Genomic DNA, 23,071 nt, shown 5'->3' with positions numbered 1-23,071 from the left:
TTCCCTTCATTGACTGAGGAATGAGGCCTGGAGAGGCAGAAGAGGTAAGGACCTAATGTTCGGCTCTCCACTGCAAGCTGAACCATGCAGACGTCACTTCAGTTACTCATCTCTCTAACCCCTCTTGTATGGTGGGAAACTCAAGCCCAGAATGGTTTCTGAAGACACCTGCTGTAAATGCCATAAGGTCACTGCCAGAAAATGTGGGAACTGGGATTTCCTTCACATCTGGTTTCAGAGCTGTTGCGATCAGATCAAAAAGAGATAGGATTCCAGCAAGGGCTCGAGAGGAAGGCTCACAATAAGGAGGCCCAGCAGGGCCCAGGAAAAGTCTAATTGTGAAGATGGTAGTGGCACCAGAGCCACATTGGACTGACTGGGTGATGTAAATCCCTGAATTGTTGCTACGTGGAAAGAGGGGTTGAGCATCTGATCATGTTGGGTACGTCCATCCATAACTTCCCAAGCATTTGCCCTATCCATACCATCTCCCCCCACCCAGTCTCACAGTACCTGGCAAAAGCCAGGAGAATTTAGTATAAGCCATCCTGGTCATTGAGGGCTCAGTGTCAGAGAAACAAAATGGCAAGAAGGAGCTAGGCCAAGTCACCAGCATTCCTACATACAGCCGTCTCCAACCCACAAAGCAAATGATTCTGGCTTCCACAAGGCAACAAGTCTAAGAGTTGCCCTGTTGTCTTTTCCTTCCTCTGGGACTCCAGGACCAGAACAAGGGGAGAGGGCATTGGGTTGGACAGGTTTGTATTTCAGGCAGAGATTCTAATTGCTTCTGACCTGAGCCTCTTCACTTCTCATTACCTCCTGGAGTCACTGAATCCTTTTCATGTTTCAAAAGGCCAAGTCCTCTCTCCCTCCTGCCAAGGGTCTGGATTAACCTATTCCTGACCCTCAGATCTCTGCATTCCCACACCAGCACATGTTTGCAGAGTAGGAGTAATGGGGGGTGCCCATAGCATCAGCAAAACACAGAAAACCAACACCTAGTTTTCTTCCCAATCCCAGGCATTGTTCTTTCTGCACAGACACACCCCTGCCACCCTATGCCCTGTACCCTTCTGTACTCTCCCACCTCACCCCAGTCTTAGAGCTGGACCAAAAGATACTCAGAGAAAGTCTGCTTTCCAGGCTATTGGGAGATGGAGGTTCTGAAGGTTCCTTTCCTGTGTGTGATCTTATGTGAGCAATTCAGTTTCTTTGTTCTGCACATCCTTAACTCAAAATACAGACATTGAACTTCCCTTTCAAGTAACATGTGACTGCCATCTACAATCCCAACGCTTGGGAGGCCAAGACAGGAGAATAGAGAATGCAAGGCTACAATAATGAGATCCTATCACAAAACAAAACAAATAAAAGTAACAACAACAACAAAAACATACTTTTAAAAAAATTACTAAAAAAAGCCAGGATCAAAGTAAGTGTTTTAGTTAGAAGAGATGACAGAGGTTCTGGTTAGTCAACAAAATGATGGACTGGGTATTAGGACTATCTTGTACCTCACTGGTACAACTAGGAATAAGTATGCTCTAATTGTATTTTGAGAGAAAAGTTTTACTTTAACAGGAAGAGTGATGTGTAGGAGGAGCTAAGTGGGAAGGAGTACTGAGAGGAAGAGATGGAGTAAGGAGAGAAGATGAAGGAGAGGAGAAGCTAGGTGATGAGAGAGAGAAAGAGAGAGGGGGCATGGAGGCAGATGTTCACATGTCTCCACCAGTCAAGATAGTTTTTATATCTAGGTTGGGTATTGGGTTACGCTTCTGATTGAGCATTACCAAACTTATAAATCCTTTGATTAACATTTCTAAAAAATTGTATAAAAGCAAAAAGGAAAGGGGGGGGCATGGGGCAGGGGTGTTCTAGGGAGGGGAAATGGGGAAAGGGGATGGCATCTTAAATGTAAATAAAATAAAATAAGAAAAAAAATTACTACAGCACTTTTATTTTTCTTTACACAATGATGTGTTGCTGGGGCCTAATGTTATCACTGAACAGTAGAAAACCAAAATTTGTCATTTCTTTAAAAATTGAGTACAAAAAAAAAAAAAACCCTTACATTAAAAGAATGAACACATTTACAGGTAGGTGTCAATGCAAACATTCCCAACTCAAGGCAAGTAACAACCCGTGGTGATTAGGAGGGGACAAAAACAGAAGGAAAACTGGGTCCTAAGGCTCGGACTTCCCCACCCTGTTAGACTGGCAAGAAGGAGTGGTAACTAGTTCAGGAAGCCTTGCCAGCCTCTGGAAATCCTGGAAGTCTGCTGTCGGTTAATACCCTGCACAGATCACTACGTGGTGCTCACAGAGATCCACTTGGCTGGGGATTTCCCTTCCACAGCGTGCTCTCCCCAACCACCAAGGGCCCGAGCCTCATGAACTAAAGACCAAATCAAGATATGCACAGGGTATTAAACATATACCAAGGAAACAGTTAACTTGAATACAAGGTCAAAAATCAGCAACAAGTCCTACAGTCCAGTGCGGACATCAGATACAAGCTGCAAGGACACATTTCTTCTCAAAGGCTTATTCCAGTTTCGTGAGGACAGCATGAGGTGTGTACATTTGCCTGGGCAAATCGATACTTCAGAATCAGCTCATGCAGCAGATGCCTGGCACCTGCTCAGTCAATCTAGAAGCATTTGCAGTGGATGATAGAGGGGCCTGACTCCTCATACTCCTGCTTGCTGAGCCACAACTGCTGGAAGGTGGACAGTGAGGCCAGGATGGAGCCACCGAAACAGACTAAGTACTTGTGATCAGGGGGGGTAATGACTTTAATTTTCATTGTGCTAGGTGCTAGGGCTGTGATCTCCTTCTGCATCCTGACAGCAATGCCTGGATACATGGTGGTACCACCAGACAGCACTGTATTGGCATACAGGTCTTTGCAGATGTCCACGTCACACTTCATGATGAGGTTGAAGGTGGTCTCATGGATGCCACAGGACTCCATGCCTAGGAAGAAGGACTGGAAGAGAGCCTCCGGACACCAGAACTGCTCATTGCAAGTGGTGATCACCTGCCCATCAGGCAGCTCATAACTCTCCTCCAAGGAGGAAGATAATGCAGCAGTAGCTATTTCTTGCTCAAAACCCAGGACAACATAGCACAGCTTCTCCGTTATGTCACGAACAATTTCCCTCTCAGCAGTGATGGTAAAGCTGTAGCCCCGTTCAGTCAGGATCTTCATGAGGTAGTCTGTCAGGTCCCAGCCAGCCAGGTCCAGATGCAAGATGGTGTGGGGAAGGCCCTCATAGATGGGCACTGTGTGTGTGACCCTGTCACCAGAGTCCATGACAATGCCAGTGGTGTGCCCAGATGCATACAAGTACAGCACTGCCTGAATGGCCATGTACATGGCTGGGGTAGTGAAGGTTTCAAACATTATCTGCGTCATCTTCTCTCTGCTAGCTTTGGGGCTCAGGGAGGGCTCGGTCAGAAGCACCCGGTGCCCCTCAGGGGCCACACGCAGCTCATTGTAGAAAGTGTGGTGCCAGATCTTCTTCCATGTCCAGTTGGTGACAATGCCCTCCCTGCTCGATAGGATACTTCAGGGTCAGGATACCCCTCTAGCTCTGGGCCTCATCACCCACATAGGAGTCTTTCTGGCTCATGCCCACCATGATGCCCTGGTGTCGGGGGTATCTGAAGATGGAGGGAAACGAGGCCCTGGGGGCATCATTGCCAGCAAAGTCAGCTTTTCACATGACGGAACCATTGTCAAGGACGAGTGTGGCTATTTCTTCTTCCATTGCCATAGGCAAAGGACAGGATGATGGAGCAGCGAAAAGAAGCACCAGTGTAAGCCGGTGGTGGAGTGTGAGCCATACTTTTGGCTTAATTAAAAAAAAAAATTATTATTAAGACTATAGCCGGGTGGTGGTGGCGGTGCACGCCTTTAATCCCAGCACTTGGGAGGCGAGAAAACCTGTCTCGGAAAACCAAAAAAAAAAAAAAAAAGACTATAAAAACTTTCATCCTATAAAAATGATTTTTAAGTTTGTGTATGTATATTCTACCTAGACTATTCAGACACACTCTTTTTTTAATTTTTTATTTTATTTTCTACTTATTCACTTCATATCCCACCCTTGTGTTCCTACCTTGACTTCTCTCAATGATAGACTGTGATTGGCAGTTGTAAGATAAAATAAAGCCTTTCATCCTTCCTGGGCAGCAGAGTAGAGCTAATCCTGGTGACAGGAGTGTGGGCAACTCAGCCTGAGGGCATAAGCATGGGAGAGTAGGCCCCACCACTGGTCTGTCTGCTGTGCTGTGATGTGGATGAGGGAAAGATGATACATACACCCCCTATACACACACATCCCTTGCTGGAGAGCTGGCCCTGAGGTCATCAGAGCAGGGAAAGCTGGCCCTGTCTCTCACCTGCTACAGCACTTGGGAGAGCAGGCCCTGCAGCTCACCTGGGCAGCACTGTAGAGCTGTGGGATAGATAGAGATATGGGAGCTGTGGGTGAACTCGCCGCCCCAAGGGTGTCAGTGTAGGAGAGCCAGCTCTGCTTCTTGTCTGTTGTGCAGTGGTGTCAGGTGGGAGGGTTGGCCCCAGTGGGTTAATGAGAGCAGGAGAGCTGGTCCTGCCTTTCACCTTCTGTAGCACTCAGGAGAGCAGAGTAGACATCAACACCCAATCTGTTCCCTAATCCCATTCCTGCTCTCACCTGGGCGGCACACTAGAGCTGACCTTGATGACGGGGTTGGAGGCAGGGATGAGCCAGCCCCAAGGGTGTGAGCATGGGAGAGCTGGCCCTGCAATTTGTCTGCCATGCCATGCCATGGGCAAGGGAGAAGAGCTGAATCCCATCCTTTGCCACCTATGGCAGGCAGGAAAGCCAGTCTTGAGGTCATCAGAGTGGGAGAGTTGGCTCTGCCCCTCACCTGCCAACCACTCAGGAGAGCATGCCTGACACCTCACCTGGACATCACAGTAGATCTGGCCTTGGATGTGGAGACTGCAGATAAGAGAGATGCTGTCCTCTCCTTTCTTGTCCCTCAACATCAATGGCAGGCAGGACAGCTGGCCACAGGGTCACGAGAGTGAGAGAACTGACCATGTCCTTCAATGACTATAGCATTTGGGAGAATGGGCCCTGCATCTTGCCTGGACAGCAGTGTAGACCTTGCCTTGGTAGTAGCCCTGAGAGCACGATAGTAGATCTGGAAGGCGGCTATCTCAGATACCTCTCAGGCCCAGATCCAGGGCTTTGAGTTGGCCCACCCCAACATCTCCCCCATGAATGAACTGCTGGAGCACATGAAGAGGCCGGTCCTACAGATCCAAAACTACAGAATCTCCATGACACAGGACAACAACAGGATATCTGAGAGGAGTCTCTGTGGGGATCCAGTAGCACTGGAATAGCAGAAGCGAGAGGCCTCATGTCATGTCAGAGACCAACAAGTCATTGCAATGAACATTTGCAAGCAAAAAAGTGTGGACAAAAGCTAGGCTGTGGGACACATTGTGACATGCTATACTGTCTACAAGTATAGTATATAGGTGAGTTTGCAAAGGCAGAGAGGTGGCACAGGGAGAAGAGAGATGACTGGAATTGGGTTGCATGATGTGAAATTCACAAAGAACCAACAAAAAGATTTAAAAAAAATTTTTTTTTTTCCATCTCCAAACTGCTTTTGGTCATGCTGTTCATCACAGCAATAGAAAGAGAACTAGGATATAAGCCCTGCTGTGGTGAACTTGCTTTGTGGTGGATTCAAGTTGGAGTGATTTTACAGCTCATGATATTCTTGGGATCAATGTCTTAGGGAAACTTTTCCTCTTTCAGAATTCCTTAACCTATAGGCGAAATATTCACTGGGTCATCCTCTTTCCAGGATTACCCTGATTGGTCCTAGGATGGGCTGATGCAGAATACTTCCCAGGAACATTTGCACCAAATCAGAATAAGGAATTCCCTTCCCTTCCCTTCCCTTCCCTTCCCTTCCCTTCCCTTCCCTTCCCTTCCCTTCCCTCCCCTCCCCTCCCCTCCCCTCCCCTCCCCTCCCCTCCCCTCCCCTTCCCTTCCCTTCCCTTCCTTTTCCTTCCTTTTCTTCCCTTTCCTTTTGAGGAAGGAACTTGCACTGTAGCTCAGGCTAGCTTGCAATGCTTTATGTACTCCAGGCTAGCTTTGAACTCATGAAAGCCTTTGGCTCTCGGGTACTAGAATTACAGGTGTGGGTCAGCATGCATCCAGCTTACTCTTTCTTTTTCGATATCTAGGATAACAAAAATCCAGGAGCTGACAGAGGGCAAGAGAATGAAGCCAACGTTAAACCAAACTCAGTAATTAACTTACATTTATTTAAATGGTGCTGTGGTCTAATTCAAAGCTCCATTCATGCTAAATAAATGCTCTGTCACTAAAGCCACATCCAGGCTCAAATTGTTTGTTTTGTTTTGTTTCATTGAGACAGGGTCTCACTATGTAGCCCAGGAAGGCCTGGAATTCACTATATAGCTCAGGCTGGCTTATAACTCACAATCTTCCTTCCAATGGCTGGGATTGTAGGCATGTGCCACCACGACTGGCCAGAGTCTGTTTTTAACCAGGAGGTAACTTATTGTTAAGGCCCCTCTGATTGAACTTTCTTTGACTGTGGGAGGAAATCAGAGGATGCACCCATCCTGTCTACTGTTTAACCCCTTCTCTCTGAATCCTGTCAACATCCCTCAACTCTCAGAAGACCAGGAATCCCCATGAGGGAAGCCTTTCTCCATTCTCGGTCTTCACGTGCGTGAGGCTCTTCAAAATCATAAAGCCTCTGCCCACTGAAATCACACTAAGCTCTCTGAGAAGTGTCACCGGGATGTATGCAGCCTCTGTATTTCCTTGTGGCTCTCAAGTGCTTGCTTAAGCAGTCTACAAGGGCTCCTTAAATACCTCCACTTCTCCAGACCCCATGTTAGAAAATGGGCATTGGAAGATTGACAGGTCTTCCAACCTCCTACAATCGCCCATTTTGTGAATTTCTTTTACCCCCTTAATTAACGGCATCTCCTCAATTCCACTCCACCAGAGACACACCTTCCAGAGCCTCCACATGCTGCCTGCCGTCTTCCTTTCTGCATACAAGGAGGGGAGGGCCCCACTTCATAGGGGACTTGTGTGCTTCAAATGAGTCAATGGTGTGTTTTAACTTGTAAAGACCTATCATTAATAACACCCACTAAGAAAGGACAGGCTGGCAGCAGGGAAGAGGGGTGGGAAGGAGCAGTGGGGTAACTGGGAAGGGTGACAGGACAAGTCTTAAGGACCCCACACTGAGTGGTAAAGATGCCAGAGGCAGAAGACCCAGAAGCTTGGAATGCAGCAAGATTCAGATGTCCATGCCTGGAGTCAGGGCCCCAACCCCAGCATTATTCATCTCTCTGGAGGTGGTGGAGGTTTCTTTGACCTACCCGGAGCAGTGGCTGTCTGCAGCCTGGCAGCCTCTCCCATGGTGCATCTGCCTGTCTATCCATCTATCTCCGGCCAGCCCTGAGAACAGAGAGGAGGCTCAGCAGGAGCCCGCTTCTTTCCCTGCTGCCTAGTTCTAAGGCTTCCCAGGATAGAGAGAGATAGACAGGGGATGCTGGCTCCTAAGAGTATTTGCGGGATTGAGGAGGGGCACCGCTTTGAGCTCTCTACTCTCCACCCATCACTACCTCAAGGGCCACAGCAGGGCAGTGCAGACCAGACAGCTTGGGGATGTGTGGCTCCCCCAAGGCGGGGCTGGGATATCAAAGTTGGAAGTGCGGGGGCATGTCAACCCAGCTTTGTGAACTGGACTCCCATCAATGCATGAAAGCCTCGCTAGGCAAACCGCATTCGCTCTGCTCCCAACCTGCATTCTCAATTGGTCACGGCCTGCCCCCCAGCTGCATTCCTGCGCTAGAGGAGGCAGAGGGCCTTGGCCTCTTTGTTCTTCCCAAATCGGGGCTCAGAACCATGACAGGCTGATCACATTACCCAGCTGAGGTCAGCCCTGCAGGAATGACCCCCTCCAGCTCCTCCCCCACCTCCCCAAGACAGAGCCCTACCTTACTCCTGCCCTTACCTGGCCTTTCGTAACAGCTCAAGTTGGGCCTTTACAGAGGAAGAAAAATTCAGAAACTACAGGTCTGCTGCTTCACCCAGAATCAGATGCCAGGAGTAACCCAGACCCTGATTCCAAAGCTGGTCCAGTCTCAAGCCGTCTCCAAGGCTTTGCAGCTCTGAGGTGGATCAACTTTCCCTTCTTTCTCAGAACGGCACACAGCTTCCGTATTAATGGCGTCTCAGACCTGAGATCAGTGCCAGGACAAGGACAGCTTTAGTGTTACCATGGAGAAGATGCTTTCTATCCTCAGTGCCCTCATACCCTGTTACCCCCATACCACTGCCCTCTTGGCCCATCTGTCTTACCTGGTTAGACTGTCGGCTCTGCTGTGTGACCTTGGCTAACTTGATGAACTTCTCTGGATTTTAGTCTCTTCTGTTTCAAAACTGTTATAACCACAAAGACTACTTCAGAAGATGCTCTGTCATAGGTTCCTGAGGTGTCATGGCTACATGACCAAAGTTACTTTTCCTGCTCTCTTCCCTCCCATCTCCCCAAAAACATGACCTCAAAGGGACTTTTCTCTACACTCCCTTCTCAGCTTTCTCTGAATTCCTAAAGCTTTAAGAATCAGAGCCAAGCTCTGTGGAATCAGCTATGCTCATGTCTCCTATAGTATTCTGAATAGCTGTATGTGCCGAGCCTTGTCTCCTTTGCAAACTTGTTAACGCTTCAGAAAAGGCCTTCAGGTTCTGTTATTCACTCAACAAACTTGTATTCAGTAGAGCTGTGCAGACTACTGGGGATAAGTGGTGGGGAAAGTGGAGAGGGTGGTCCAGGACAAACAACGAGAACAACAAAAAATCATGACAGGAGGCTCCAGGAAGGCTACCTTGAGTGAAGTGTATCTATGCTGAGACTCTGGTGTTAGGACACCTGAGCAAAGAGGAAAGAAATAGTCTTTGCCAGAGCCTAAAGCAGAAGTGGGGCACAGGCCAGTGAGGAGCCCAGATCACTCTCAGTGAAGTTAGAAGCTATTCTGAGGCTTCCAGAAGGATCACAACGTGAACCAGAGTCACTGGGCAGAGGAATGGACGGAGGTCTGGTAAGTAAGAAAGATGCAGACACATGGTGTGTTACTGCTGTAAACCCACCCTGGAGGTGTTGCTGGGCTCAGTCTGGCTTCCTAGCAGCAGTTTTGATGAGATGCATCAGACACCCATTTGTAAGTGGGGCCTTGCTGGCCTGGTAGTCATGCATTGGCCAGGTCTCAGTTAAGCAAGAGACCCGAACACCTTTGGAATAGCCAGTTCTTTTCTGCTGCTGGGTGAGTTCAGAGACTCTCAGAACCCCCTGACCCCTTTTTATTCTTTTAGCTCTCAGCTCCCTGAGTTATGGTAAGAGTTGTTGATTACTAAACAACTAATTAGTAATTCATTAAATTACTAATTAACTCTGTTGCTTCATGTTTTACTACTCAGAACCTAAGAAACTGTTGATCTTAGCAGTTGGGTTTAAAGGAGATTAATGACATCCTCACGTGGAGATGATTTGATGCCTGGGTAAAACCTTTAGTAGTATGATGATGTCAGCCACTCTGCTAACCTGAGATGGATAAACAAGCCAAGAGCATCCCACAAAGCCTTCAGACTGTGCTGGATGCTCCCCGCTCCTCTCTCCCCTCCACGTATCTTTATCTTTACTTGGTACCCAGGCCAAGTCTCAGGACTACAGAACAGCATAGAGTTTCTCTGCTCTCTTGTTTCTGCTGGTTGTTTGCTAATTTGATTCACTATTGGGAGGAAGAGGTCAGCTCCTTCTCTGGTCAGCCGTCAGAAGTCCCTTGTATTAAAACACCACAGGGCCTGTCCCTTTCTTATAGCTACGATGATTGGACAGTTCAGCCTTGTCCACGTGCTATCAATTTAGACACTGCTGTTGGTGGTGGCTACTGCCCCTTGCTTCTGCCTGTGAATCCTGCCAATAGCACATATCTGCTCCTTCTTACCTTCCCCTTTGTGGCAGTTTGAGCGAGTCATCTGTTTGCAGGGGAATGTGACTTACACAGGAGGAGGAGGAGGGTGTCCTAAACAGTTGGCATTTAAGTTGAAGGGTGAGTACGAGGGCTTTATGATAGTCAATCTTCATCATCAACTTGACTGGATGTAACGTTGCTGTGGAAACACACCCCTGAGTACATCTATAAGGGCGTTTCTGGAAAACTTTGGCCGAGGTGGGAAGATTTACCCTGGGTGTGGGCGGCTGGGGTTTCAGACTGAACAAAAGGAAGAGCATGAATGAAGAGTTAGTATTCATCTGTCTTTGCTTATGATTGTGGACATGAAGTGACCAGCTGCTGATGCCAGGTCTTCCTCACCATGGAGGACCTACACTCTCACACTGCCAGCTGAAACGTGCCCTTCCTTCCTAAGTCACTGTGTGGGACGCTTCGTCCTAACAAGGAGAAAGTACATTGCAAAACCTACATGATTCCTATGAGCTTTTAAAAATAAATATGAAAGGACTTCCCCAATTGTCATTGTTACCTCTGTAGATACTTAGAGCCTGGTATGTCTAAGTTAGAAATCATTAGCAGAAATGCCAAAGAGACATAGACCAATGTCTGGGGGCTCCCACCCTGCCCCAAGACATACCCTAAGTAGAGAGAAGGTAGGCAACCCCACTAAAGGCTGTATTTTATCACACACACACACACACACACACACCTTTCTGGAGTACTCCCGTGATATGAATAGAATCCCCACCCACCTACCCAGACCCATCCTCAGGGCCAGCTTTGGCTGGAGCCTGGTGGGAATGGTGCCTTGGAAGGGAATGTCCTGAGGTCCATCAGGCAGAAGGGGACAGCTGTCTGCAAGATTGGGTTTCAGGAAAAGCAAGCCTAACTCCTCTTGCCTGCGGGCCTGGGCTTCTGAGTGCCCGGACACCTGCTGGGGCCACCCCAGCCCACCCTTTCCCAGCCCAATTGGAGATGGGAAACTACAGAGCTGGGAAGTAGGGCTGTCACGCTCCCACCCACCCCATCCAGTCCCTCTCCCTCTCCCTGTCACCTCCAATTAGACGATTCATGTTCATGCCTTTCAGAACGGGGCCTTCCCACTGGCTGAACTCAGCACCTGCCCATGCCCTGCCTCCCCCTCCCTGCCCTCTGGCTTCTGGGGTTTCCTTTTGAGATTGCATGCTGACCTCACTCTCTGTAGAGAAGCGTGGGGCTTATCCCTCCCATCTCTCGGTCTCTAAATGCCTTCCTCTTCCCGTCTATCTCTCGCACCCTAGTTTTTGCTCACCAACCCCATTAGCACTTACCACTCACATGCCTAGTGAGAAGGAACCCATCATTATTTAAGTTATTTAAATAATAACGTCAGATACCCTTTCTCAGTGTGCCTTCTCTGCCCACGTCTCTGGAATGAGCCAGCTTTCACCATAACCTTCTCAGGCTGTAAGCTCATCAGGGTCAAGGTAACTGAGACCCTGGGTAGCTTTCTAGGCTAAGGAGGGGTAGCAGGGGACTGGAATCCAGAGTCTTATCTACTCTGCCACTGCCCTGTCTTAGCTGCCTAAGACAGAGTGCATTCCTGCAGAGACCTGACACTATGGTTCTCTGGCATTCTCTGATATAGTGGATAGGCACTGCCCAGCACGGAGCAGCCTCAGTGAGCCATTTACTGCTTAAGTCACTTCTTGTCCATGCTCTGCTCTAAAGACAACTTCTGGTGTTTCCCTTTTCAAGATCTCCCCAGCAGTCCTGCCAGTGGCCTTTGAGGCCCTGAGAGACTGTAGTTTTAATAGACTTTAAGGTGACCCCATGTCTTCAGCTTCTTAGTATTGCTCCTGTGATTATACTGTGTTGGGGCAAAAGAAAGATCTAGCCGAGTGCCATTCAATCATTCAATCTCAGGAGCCCTTCATGAGCAAAGAGCTCTCTCTCTCTCTCTCTCTCTCTCTCTCTCTCTCTCTCTCTCTCTCGTAATGACTAGGACTTCCCAGTCAAGTGTTCCATATTCAGGCATTGGTGTAAGGATGGAGAAACATTTGATGAGAAACGTGGATGGCCTCAGGAGCTGAGAGCAGCCCCCACTGAGAGCTTCAGCCCCATAACAACTAGACCTTGAGTTTGGCTAAGAAACAGATATATTCCCAGGTCTGCAAAAGGGATACAGCGTACTGTTATCACCACCCTTCCTGCTTGCAAAACTGAGCAAGGAGCCAGATCAGTCAGCTTAAAGTGGCTTCTGACCTAGGGCTGTCTGAGCTACAGAGTCTGTTTCACTGCAATAGAAGAAACGGCGTCTTAAATGTCGCAGAGGACACTGAAAGTCTCTAATTAAAACTTAACGGGGACTTTCCTTGTTTGATTTGACGACTGCCATTGCTTTCCATCTCAAGGGGTAAGCTGGGCGTGGTGGCCTATAATCCCAACACTTGGGAGAGTGAGGCAGAAACACGGAAAGTCTGAAAACACCATGGGCTGCATAACACAACTGTAGCCAAAATCACAAAAAAACAAGTCTCTGGGAGGTCACAGGGTAGACTAGTCTGGAACCAGAAGCAGAGTCACTGGAGTGGCTCCAGCTGACAGAGTCTCAACCTGGACACGGTTTCCATGTCCCCTCCAGCAAAGCAAGACAGTTTCTAGAGCACCACACCCACCCAACCTGGGACGACTTCCCTCCGACATCATGACAGGGGAAACATATACCTTTATTCTCACTATTCTCTGACTGATACATTTCCTTTGATTGGAAATATAGGCATTTCGGTGGAATCTTATTCAGCTGCAAAGAACAGTGGAACTTAAGAAAAATCAACAGAGCTGCAATTAAATGAGCTAACTCAAGCCTCACGATGCCAAAGACGACCTGTTTTGTCTCATATGCAGATCTAACTTACAATGTTTATAGATATATAAGGGGAGTGACTGTGGGTAGACACTATGAAATGGACAGAGGCACAATGACTGGAACACTAAGTACACAATAGTGTAACACTGTGTTTGTGCTTCCGTAGGAAGGACTCTGCACACACACAAGGCTAACAGGTTTTTGCTTGTTTGTTTGTTTGTTTGTTTGTTTTGAGTTAACCTTAAATGTATGCAAGACTCAGTGAGTGCCTTTGTGACTGCAAGCTGAGAAGGGGGTGAGGGGTGGATTGAAATTTCAGAGACAACACCCACCTGGCCAAAAGGCTTTGAAGTGATTTATCATTAGTTCTGGTTCTTTGAAACAAGAGAAAGGATTCAGGAAAGCAGATTGACTCTGGTCTCCAGGATTGCCCTTCTCTGAATAAAGCACATTGGAAAGATTCGGTTCCTAGGTTTTCTTTATGTGATGGGCAGCACACCCGGAAAGAGGCCCTAAGGAGGGGGAAAGAGGTGTTAAGGAAGAGGGGGTGAAGAAAAATAGATGCATGAGATGTGAACGTGAAAGGGAGGCTGGGGTTGTAGAAGGGCACAAGAGAAGTTCAGGGAAACGGGAAGAAAATGAGGGAGCAGAATTGACAAAAAAACAAATTTTGAGTGGGCTGCCATGATGGAATGTGACACTGCACAGGCTAACTAAAATATGTTTAAAAATTCAAAAAGAATATAGGTATTGTCACCTGTTTCCTGACTGCTGGTACAATATGACAGCCACCCCACTTCAGTTGTCTGCTTTCACGCTTTCTCCACAGTGGTATCTTGTAGTCTCCAGATGACTCTGTCCCATATAGCCACAGCTCCTGTCCTGGGTCCCACACGGCCCTGGTTGGCTCTTTTTACTTCCTCTGTCCCCTATTTCAGCCTACATGATCCCACAACTGCCTACCCACCATCCAGCAAAAAGGACAAACACATACATCGATTCTATGGCCATGATGTCCTGCCACTTGATAGTGAGAAACAAGTAGTAGCCTGTCATGCTCATGACAGAGGGAGAAGGCCAGAGCCTCACCACATCCCTGAGGTGCCCCCATGTGCAAGGGACTCTCCACCTGGATAATTCCTTGGCTGCCAAGGCCTCAGTAGAGTGGACCTCTTCCTCTACACCAGTGCCACAGTCCTTCCTGTTCTGGGTCACTGGACAGTTTAGGGTGTGGGTAGGAGGCCAGCCAAAAGCTTGAGTCACTTGACTAAACAGATGAGTCTTGGGTTGTGGTCTCTGTGGGGAGGGCTAAGAGTCTGGCACTGGAAGAATGTCCTCATTCTACTCCACAGTCCTCAGTGACCCACTGTGCGGGAGCTACATGCTCGTGCCTTTAGCTTTGCAGTCCTCCGTGACCATCTCCCTGCCCTTTGTCTCCCAGGTCCTACTGTCTTCCTCAGAGCACGGATTTCCTCCTCCTCAGCACCTGCTCTCTCCTCTCATTAAACGGGGATTCTGAAGCTTACCAACCTAAAACTCACCAACTGGGCTCCATTGGCTGGCTAGCAAACCTGGGGGGGGTGGGGGGGAATGCCTCCCAGCAGGGCTTTGTCCATTTGTTTACTTCAATTTTCTTTTCTTTTTCTTTTTAAATTGAGGGACAAGATCCCTAGGCTGCTCTTGAGCTCACTCTGTCACCAGAGGCTAACCTCAATTCCTGACTTAACTCCTCTACACCTCAAGTGCTAGGATTATAGCCTTATACTACCACGTTTAGCTTGGGCCTCTGCTGTAAAGGCACGAATCCTATTCAAGAGAGGTCCGCCATCACGGCATAGCCACATCCCAAAGGCCAACCTCTGAATACCATCGCACTGGCGACTAGGTTTTCAACACCGGAATTCTAAGGATACACCGACATTCAGGCTAGGACACCTTCCAGTAGGCCTGGATCCCCACCATATCCCACCTATTTCTCAACAGTCCTTTCTCGTGCTCCTTAGGATCCCCAGAGCCCATAGAGTCTCTGTACCCTATTATCTGGCCCCATGATCCATTATGCAACTGCCCCTCCTGACTAGCTTGCTACTTAGCCATTGGGTTTAACCGCCTTGAAACCGTACTGTCTCAAAGGCAAATCGATATGCTGACCAGGGGGCCTAGAACACTGTTCAGGTCCACCCAGGGGCTGCCTAGGCCAGCTTTCACTTCACACTCCAGGGCTCACCATGCCTTAAGCTGAGACTACAGGCGCCGAGGAGGACAGTGTGTGCCCTGATGTGACTTCCAGCCACTCTTTCCTTTATCTCAGCCTCTTTCTTAGCTGCTTCCCTACGCAGGTCGCCAGCCTTAATGGCAATTGCCCAGGCCTACCTTGTTCAGGGCGTTAGGATAAGACTGGAAAAGATCAGTGTGGAAACTGGAAAGGTGGTCTAATCAGGCCTCCTCAGCCAGTATGGATGCCAGAAACTTGGTAGAATGTGGCTGGCAAGAGCTGTCCAGTCCTGGCTTGAGGCAAGAAGAGAGATGAGACCTGAAGCAGAGAGGGCCAACAGCAATCCTCGCCTCCCACGAAGCAGCCTGTTTACATTCTGTCTGTGCACAGGGCCTTCTCCAGACTGCTGGCCCAGCTCCCTCACTCGCTGTTATTGTCAACACCTTTCCTGATGCCTGGTGCTTCACGGAGGGACACTGCCGTCTGGCACAGAACTTCCATACCCCAGTGTCCGCTAAGATATGACTCAGAATGATGGAGTCCCCAGGGCAGACCAGAGTGCCTACAGAACTAAGCCCCCCTTCAGGACTTGACCTGGTCTTCTTCACTCAGAGTCTGAGCCTCTTTCTTGACTTCGTGCCCATGTCAAAGTCACTAAGCAGGAGATCCCCATCCGCCCACCAGGAAAGCAAGATGAGATGCCCGTACCCTTGTGAATGTTTCACCAAAATCGCATCTTTCCCTGAGGCCTTCAGCTCCTCATCCTGAGGTAGCATGGCTAGCTGAACAAAGTCCTTTCTCTACAAGCAGTCTTCTTGGGTCCCGGACAAGCGTAATCAAAGGCTTAGTCAAGGGAGAGTTTCAGAAAAAAAAGAGCAAGGCACTGTCTCTATCCATGTATCACCCAGAAGCAGCTATTTTCTGAAAGTAGAGAAGGGAGAGAACCAGAGAAAGGCTAGGGAAAGACAGAAACAAAGACAAGAAGGGAGAGACAGAATGACTTAAACCTAGGAAGACAGACACAGAGACCAAAATGCACTGAGAGGCCCAAATTGACACCACATGGCTGCCAAGCTGGACCCCAGGGCCCAGCAAACGAGGTTTCATGCTGAGTCAGTTGCCATGGTGACAAACATGCAGGAAATATCCAAGATAACTAGAATAGTGGAAATAACATGTGTTTTGGATAAAACTTCCCCTGCCCCACCCCCTCCCATGTATCCATCACATTTTGGGGATAAACTTGGCTTTCATATAAGAACCTTCTCTGAGAGGCTGGGTCTAGGAAGTTAAAGGTCACAGATCGAAAGTCTTAGGGGACCCCAAGGCCGTGTGGCTGAGTCCATGCTGGATACGGAGGTATATATTCTGTTTCTCCCTCGCTGCATTACTGAGTCTAGATTGGGGCACCTGGACGCTTCGTTCTGCAGCACAGAGCCAGGAAGTATCTGGATTGATGTCACACAACCAGTCTGAAAAGAAGGGAGTAGGGTCACAGAAAATGTCCCCCGGGGGTCTTCAGGGTCTACAGCAAAAGCCAGAGCTACAGTGAGGCCACCACATAGGAGAGCTGGTACATCCTGTCCCCATATGCATAGCAAGAATATGAGTATCCAGTGGGAGGAAGTGCAAAATGGAGAAAAGAACTAGGCGGGGGAGAAAAAGGTAAAGACGGAGAAACTTAGGCCTGGCATGTATTCAGAAGGGTGACTCCTTACACCTGAGAATCAGCGTCTCAGGGGCGTGATTCCCAAGAGGGTGCACTACCAGCTCCTTGCCCCTGCTAGGTCCCCACTAAATGTCCAGTTAGGACCCTTCCTGCCTTCCTGACTACTCAGAGAGCTCACATTGGTCTCGGCAGATTCCACAGAGAGAATATAAGATCTCAAGTTAGAGGTCCTGACCCCTGGCTCCCTGATATGGCCTCGTGGCCTCCTGAAGCCTCTGTGCTGGCCTCTGATGGGTGGAGCTAACAATTACACGTCTGGCAAGACTCTCAAGAGGAGTGAATGCCACGGGGCACGTGGGAGCACTTGGCACATCATGAAGCTGTGTGTCCGACTTGTTGTCTGCTGTCCGTGACTCAGGCAGAGAGGAGTGGACAGGCCAAGGGAGCAGGGAGATGTTGCAGGCAAAGGTTCATGTGAGGAGACTGGTTTCACTAATGCTATTACACCCAAATTTTCCGTTCTAAACAACCGGCTTCAGCTGTGAGTTCCCATGGCAGAAAGTTTCTGTGAAATGATCCGTGATTTAAAAAAAAAATGGGATTGGAAATGATCCACCTGGACGTGGAGGATCTTCCCTGGCTTGGAGCATTCCCCTACAGAAGATCAGATCTGTGTCGTGACCTGAGGAGACATGGTACGGCAATTGCATCCGTGGACCTTCATGGCTGACCCTCTCTGGACAGTAGAGGACCACCTTAACTCTTGTACAGACCCATGAATAAAAGAGACCCTTAAACGACCACTGAGGCCCTAATGATGTTCATGGCACCAGAAATATAGAGCTGTTACCGACCCAGAGCAGACTTGCTTCTTTTCTGACTGTTGGGAAGGGCGAAATTCACTCCACTCATCCAAACTTCAGAGCCTTTCTTTGGTACCACGCTGTGATGGGTGATGGTGAAGGCAAAGCAGGCAGGGATAAGAAGGGGGAATAAAAGAAAAAAAGGCAATAAAGAAAGAGAGAGAGAGAGAGAGAGAGAGAGAGAGAGAGAGAGAGAGAGAGATGGCTCAATTCTTGATGCTTCTCACACTGTGTTTGTAACAGCCAAACACGGGGAGGGATTGGCTGAGTGTGGTCAGGAATCACATTTACCAGACCTGGAACTAGAGTAAGACCCCTAGAGAAGGAGGATCTGGCAGCCCCTTGCAAGTGACATGCCAGGGAGGCATGCTGAGGAGAACACAGGCCAAGGCTGGGCCTGAGCCCCTCAGCCATCCCTGGCTCCAAGGAGGACAGCGGGAGGTCTGCAGGGCGGAGTGGAGCACCACCTCCCTAGCTGGCTGCCTTCTCTAGATCTGCTTTCACTCTCCTCTCCAGTTTTTCCACAGATCCTCTTTGGCCTTGGGGTGATTTTTCCAGCATTCCATCTAATTCTATAAGGCACCAAGCAATGCAGCCTCAGCGGCAGAAGGCTGGCTGTGTAGATGTGTATGCACACATGTGTCCCTCATGGGCAGATAGAGGATGGCCTGAGGGGGTGGGAGGAGAAGGAGTTAGGAGCCTTGAGCCCAGCAACCCCAGTTCTTTCCCTAAATACCTATAAGCTACTCTGAGCCTAAGAAGTCTCTTCTAGCCTGTAGGGGTCAAAATACTGATCTTCTCCCTGACTTCATAATTATCTAGTTCTGAGAGGAACAAGAAAAGACAACAGCTGACATAAGACTCTTAACCTGAGAAGAAGAACTCAGACTCCCTTCCCTACCTCTGTGTGCCCAGCTGGGACCCTAGTCCATGCTCCCTGAACAGTAAAGGCAGAGGGCACAAGCAAAAGGCTTGCCCAGAAGACTTTGGGGTATGTCGTTGCACGGCTGTAGGGTTGGGGCACAGTGCTGGCAGCCCCCTTTTTTCCCCCTGCGTGCCAAGGAGCTTTCTCCTGGGGGATTAACAGAGCCCTCCTGCCACCCCATCTGGCTGGTACTGGAGCCAGAACACCACCCTTGGCTGCCTGCCAGCCTGTGTCTGGGAGCCAGTGCTCCCTCAGAGACTTGCAGGCGGGTTGCTGGGGCCTTAGGGAAGGGGGAGGGAGGTAGAGACCTTTGCAGAGTCCCTGAGCCACCCAGCTGAGAGGGACTGACTTTGAAACTCACCTTGTCCCAGCCCTGGGCCTGTGGCTGAAGCTAGTTAAAGAGTTAGGAGAGACTCACCTGGAGACAGGGACTCTACCATTGATCTATAACCTGGGAGAGACATTACAGAGACAGTGGCTTCACTTACAAAAACAAAACCAGATCACCAATTAGAAAGGCTGAGTCTGAGCCAAGGGGCGGAAGTGCTTTGGGGCCTGGACTGGAAGGAGACTAGGATGACAGCTGGATCTGTGCTGACAGGTCCCATTGGGGTGCAAAGAAGCTGATAGCTAACTCCAAACATTCTTTTTTTCCAACTTCTTTCCTCCAGAACTGAAGGTTAAACCTAGGATCTCAGGCAGTGGGCAAAGGTCTCCCACTGAGCCGCACCCTACTCTCTCTCTGAGTTGTCTTGAAACTGTGTAGCCAAGGAAACATTAAAGCAACCTCAGTCTGTAGTTAGGGAAGGGAGGTGGAGTGAGGCTGAGTAACTTGTTGACTGGGGGGGAGGGGGGGAGAACCAGAGAAACTCAGCAGCCAGACAGTCCTCCAGGAGAGAAGACAGGGCTGTCACCTGCGGAGACTAAGCAATTCCACCCTCCATAGGAATCTCAGTAAGAGCCAGGGTTAAAAGGGAACCAGAGACTGCATCCCAACAGGGGCTCTGTAGATCCTCAGGACCAAACACTGAGTGCCCTCAGCAACTCTCCTACATGTAGTCCCCAAGACTGCCTTAGCCTACACTTGCCTCTCCCTACGTCCTTCTCTGCACTCCTCTAAGTAAACAAACACACTCAGACTGTGCTCTGTTGGCAAACACCTCCAACTTAGCAACCTCTCCCAGAATAAATAAACAGTGCTCCTGCACGCTTACTCACACACACTAAAACACACTTGCTCATGTTCTCAGCTGGAAGCAGAGACTTCTCTCTGCCCTCCACACAGCCCTGTATCCCCCGTTCTCACCCCCAACCTCCGCCAGCCCCAGCCTCAAACAGGCTAGACTCCAAGCTGTATCAGAGACTGTCCCCTTCTTTCAGGGTGTTGTGACAACCTGGTACCTCAGGTGCAGAGTCAGGCCTCAGACTCAGGCTTGTTCTAGCAGCCCACGGGCCTGCAGAATGCTGTTATCTCCAACGAGCCATTGCTTCCGAAGGGACAACCAAAATGAGACGCTAGACATTTGAAACGTTACATAATTACGGAAGTTTGAGATGATATGTAACCGGGTCAAACAGTAGAAACCCTGGGAGAAATGTGGCTCTCCTAAAACCTAAAGGACAAACTTTACAGAGAATTAAAAACCTTCCCACTTTACAACAGGCTTCTTCGACACTGGTCTTGGGAGCATTTATCTTCTCTAGCTGTGTCTCTTTGCGGTTGGGATCAGTGAAAGGGGAGATGTTTCATCAAGGTGGAAGTTACATTTTTTTCTTTAAATAACACGTTTTTTTTTTTCAAGACGGAAAAAAGATGGCTCAGTAGTTGAGAGCACCTAATTGTTCTTGTAGAAGACCCAGGATTGGTTCCTAGCTCTCATATCGGGTAGCTCGCAACCTCCCATAAGTTTAGCTCCAAGGGACCCGACATACTCTGGCACCTGCGTTCATGTGTTATATATAAAGTCACACAAACACACACATATCCACATGAATAAAAACGAAATAAGATCCTTAAAATATTTTTACTTGCTCTTTGAAAATCCCACACTTTCATATAATATGGGTTTGTTTTTAAAGATTTACTTCATGTATACGAGTACACTGTCACTTTTTTCAGTCACACCAGAAGAGGGGATCGGATCCCATTACAGATGGTTGCGAGCCACCATGTGGTTGCTGCGAACTGAACTCAGGACCTCTGGAAGAGCAGTCAGTGCTCTAAACCACTGAGCCATCTCTCCAGCCCCATGTAATATATTTTAATCATGTGACCCACCATTATCTCCCTCCAGTTCCCTCAGTCTCCACACCTCCCCAATTCCATGTCCTCCTCTTCTCATTGTTATTAATATCCTCCTGGCTCCAAATAGTGTTACGTATATGTGTATGGCTGTTGGGCTCTCCACACCTACTCTGAATTTGCTGAGCGTCTCTCTCTCAGCAACCATTGACTGCAAGTGGCAGACTCCCAGGAGTTGATAGTCAGATAGTGAGGTCTTCGACTTAGCTTTAATATGACATTCTCAACAAGTCCCTACTGGCACGGGGAGTTTCCCAGGATCTGCTTTTGTCTTCTCCCTGAAAAGGGGTGGTTTCTTGTGACATCCAGTTCACCAACTAAGTGCCAGTAGGCTCCCAGCAGCAAGTCAGGTAGGAACACCAGCTGCCGAGAGCCTGCTCTGCGGAGCAGCCAGAAAGGCAGTCGTGGCAGGCCAGAAGCTCTGGAGGCGGAGCCCAGGGTTGTGTGCCAATACAGGGTTGCTGAGGTGGGAGGGTGGTAGCCAATCCAGTGCTGAAGCCCAGAGCACAGAGGAAGACCAGTGGAATGTTTACAGTGTTTACAGACTGGACAGGCCAGTGCTGGGCAGAGAGTTGTGTGCAAGCCTCTGCACCAAGCAGATCTGGTTTCAGAGCTCACATTCTCTGTTATTAGCTGTGACACTGGTAATTTGCTTATTTCTGTCTCCAAAGTGGAGAAAATGCTCCCCCTTTTTTGTGATTGCTGTAAAGATTAGCGAAATGTAGTACATAATGTTTCTAACACTGCTATTGTCCCAGTGATTGACATACCTGTCATCTGTCCTGTCATGGTATGCTTTACGCACGCGTGCGCACGCGCACATACACACGCATGCATGCATGCATGCATATGCACGCATGCACACACACCTTTTGCTGTAGGAGAAAACAAGATTGTAGTTGAAACAAGACTGTACATAAGAGAGTACATTATGATAAAATGATTTGCAAACCCAAGACATTCTCCATTTAAAACAGTTTCACTGTCTAGATTAATATTGCTTCTCCATATCTCTGCAGTCCAAGCCCTATTTACTAATAATTACATATTTATATAAAATATAGTCTACCCTTACTACACATAAGGGATTGGTTCCAGGCCCTAAAGAGATATCAAAAATGTGTAGGATTCACAAGTCATTTTTTTAAAATTGGAGTGGTATTTACATATAAACTATGCATATCCTCCCATTTAATCATTTCTAAATTACTTCTAATCACTTAATAAGATGCAAATGTTAGATAAATAATTGTATGATATTATTTATGAAATAGTGCTGAGAGAAAAAAAAGTATGTTCATTACGGGGGATCTTTACTGCAAGACCAAAAGCAGAATGCCATCTTTCTCATATTAGTCAATAGAGTGTCACTTCTATTTACACTGTACCTTGGCTAGGATGAAAACTAACAGTGGCTGTGCAGAAAGCATGCTGGGCAGGCTGGACGTCACATGGAAAGTTAGGCACGTCACTCAAGGGCAGGGCAGGTGTGAGAGGTGAGATGGGGGGGGTGTGATGAGCCTGGATGCTCCATGTCCTTTCTAACCGACACTGCAGACCTTTGCTGAGGTTGTTTTTACTTTTCTGCCTTCTAGCTGCATGGCATGCGAGCTGCTGTCCGTGTCAGCAGGGAGCAGAGTGTGCACTCAGTGTACGGAGACCCAGTAAGATGGCAGCATACTGAGATACCGGGTCCACAGAAGTCAGTTCCAAGCTGAGTGTGTAACCGGGGCCAGCTCCCTGGGGCTGGAGTCTCAATCAACCGCTGGCTAACCAAGTAGGAAAGTCAAGCATGATGAGTGTTGCTGATTACAAGTCTGCCTGGGTAAGAATCAGTCATGCAGAATTCACAGCCAGGAGACCAGGCCTCAGAGCTTGGGAGGATCTGAGCAGCCACCGTGGGACCCTAGCAGCACAGTGAGGATTTAATAAAGGGCTGGAGACCAGATGGGCTGGGAAGACTGGCACTTTGCCAAGTTCTGCCTCCAGTTGATGGGTAAAGGTCTGTGGGACCACTGTGTGGGTCGGGCTGTGGAGACAATGTCTAAGGTAGCTCCTGCAACCTCTATTTAAAAGCTCCTACTCAAAATCTTTATCAGTATAAATGACTGCATATCACCAAGTATCCTCGGAGTTAAGAGCCATGTTTACAGCCTTTCTGAGCCACAGAA

General features: G+C 48.6%; 1 long non-coding RNA gene and 1 pseudogene across 2 annotated transcripts; both read right to left on the bottom strand.

Annotated features, from left to right (window-relative positions):
• Positions 1–1,956: 1,956 nt before the first annotated feature.
• LOC143438953 (actin, cytoplasmic 2 pseudogene) lies at positions 1,957–5,928 on the bottom strand (annotated as a pseudogene). The gene is made up of 2 exons (XR_013107470.1): positions 4,958–5,928; positions 1,957–3,952 (listed from the first exon to the last, which is right to left on the bottom strand). The product of XR_013107470.1 is annotated as an actin, cytoplasmic 2 pseudogene (transcript).
• Positions 5,929–6,091: 163 nt separating this feature from the next.
• Positions 6,092–20,115, bottom strand: LOC143438952 (uncharacterized). Its single transcript, XR_013107469.1, has 5 exons — positions 20,000–20,115; positions 17,665–17,753; positions 8,427–8,507; positions 8,080–8,305; positions 6,092–7,520 (listed from the first exon to the last, which is right to left on the bottom strand). It is a non-coding gene; the product is annotated as an uncharacterized LOC143438952 (long non-coding RNA).
• Positions 20,116–23,071: the final 2,956 nt, after the last annotated feature.

This window comes from Arvicanthis niloticus, chromosome 26 (assembly GCF_011762505.2).
Source record: "Arvicanthis niloticus isolate mArvNil1 chromosome 26, mArvNil1.pat.X, whole genome shotgun sequence".
NCBI classification, from domain to species: domain Eukaryota; kingdom Metazoa; phylum Chordata; class Mammalia; order Rodentia; family Muridae; genus Arvicanthis; species Arvicanthis niloticus.
This window is presented reverse-complemented; position numbering and strand designations above follow the sequence as displayed.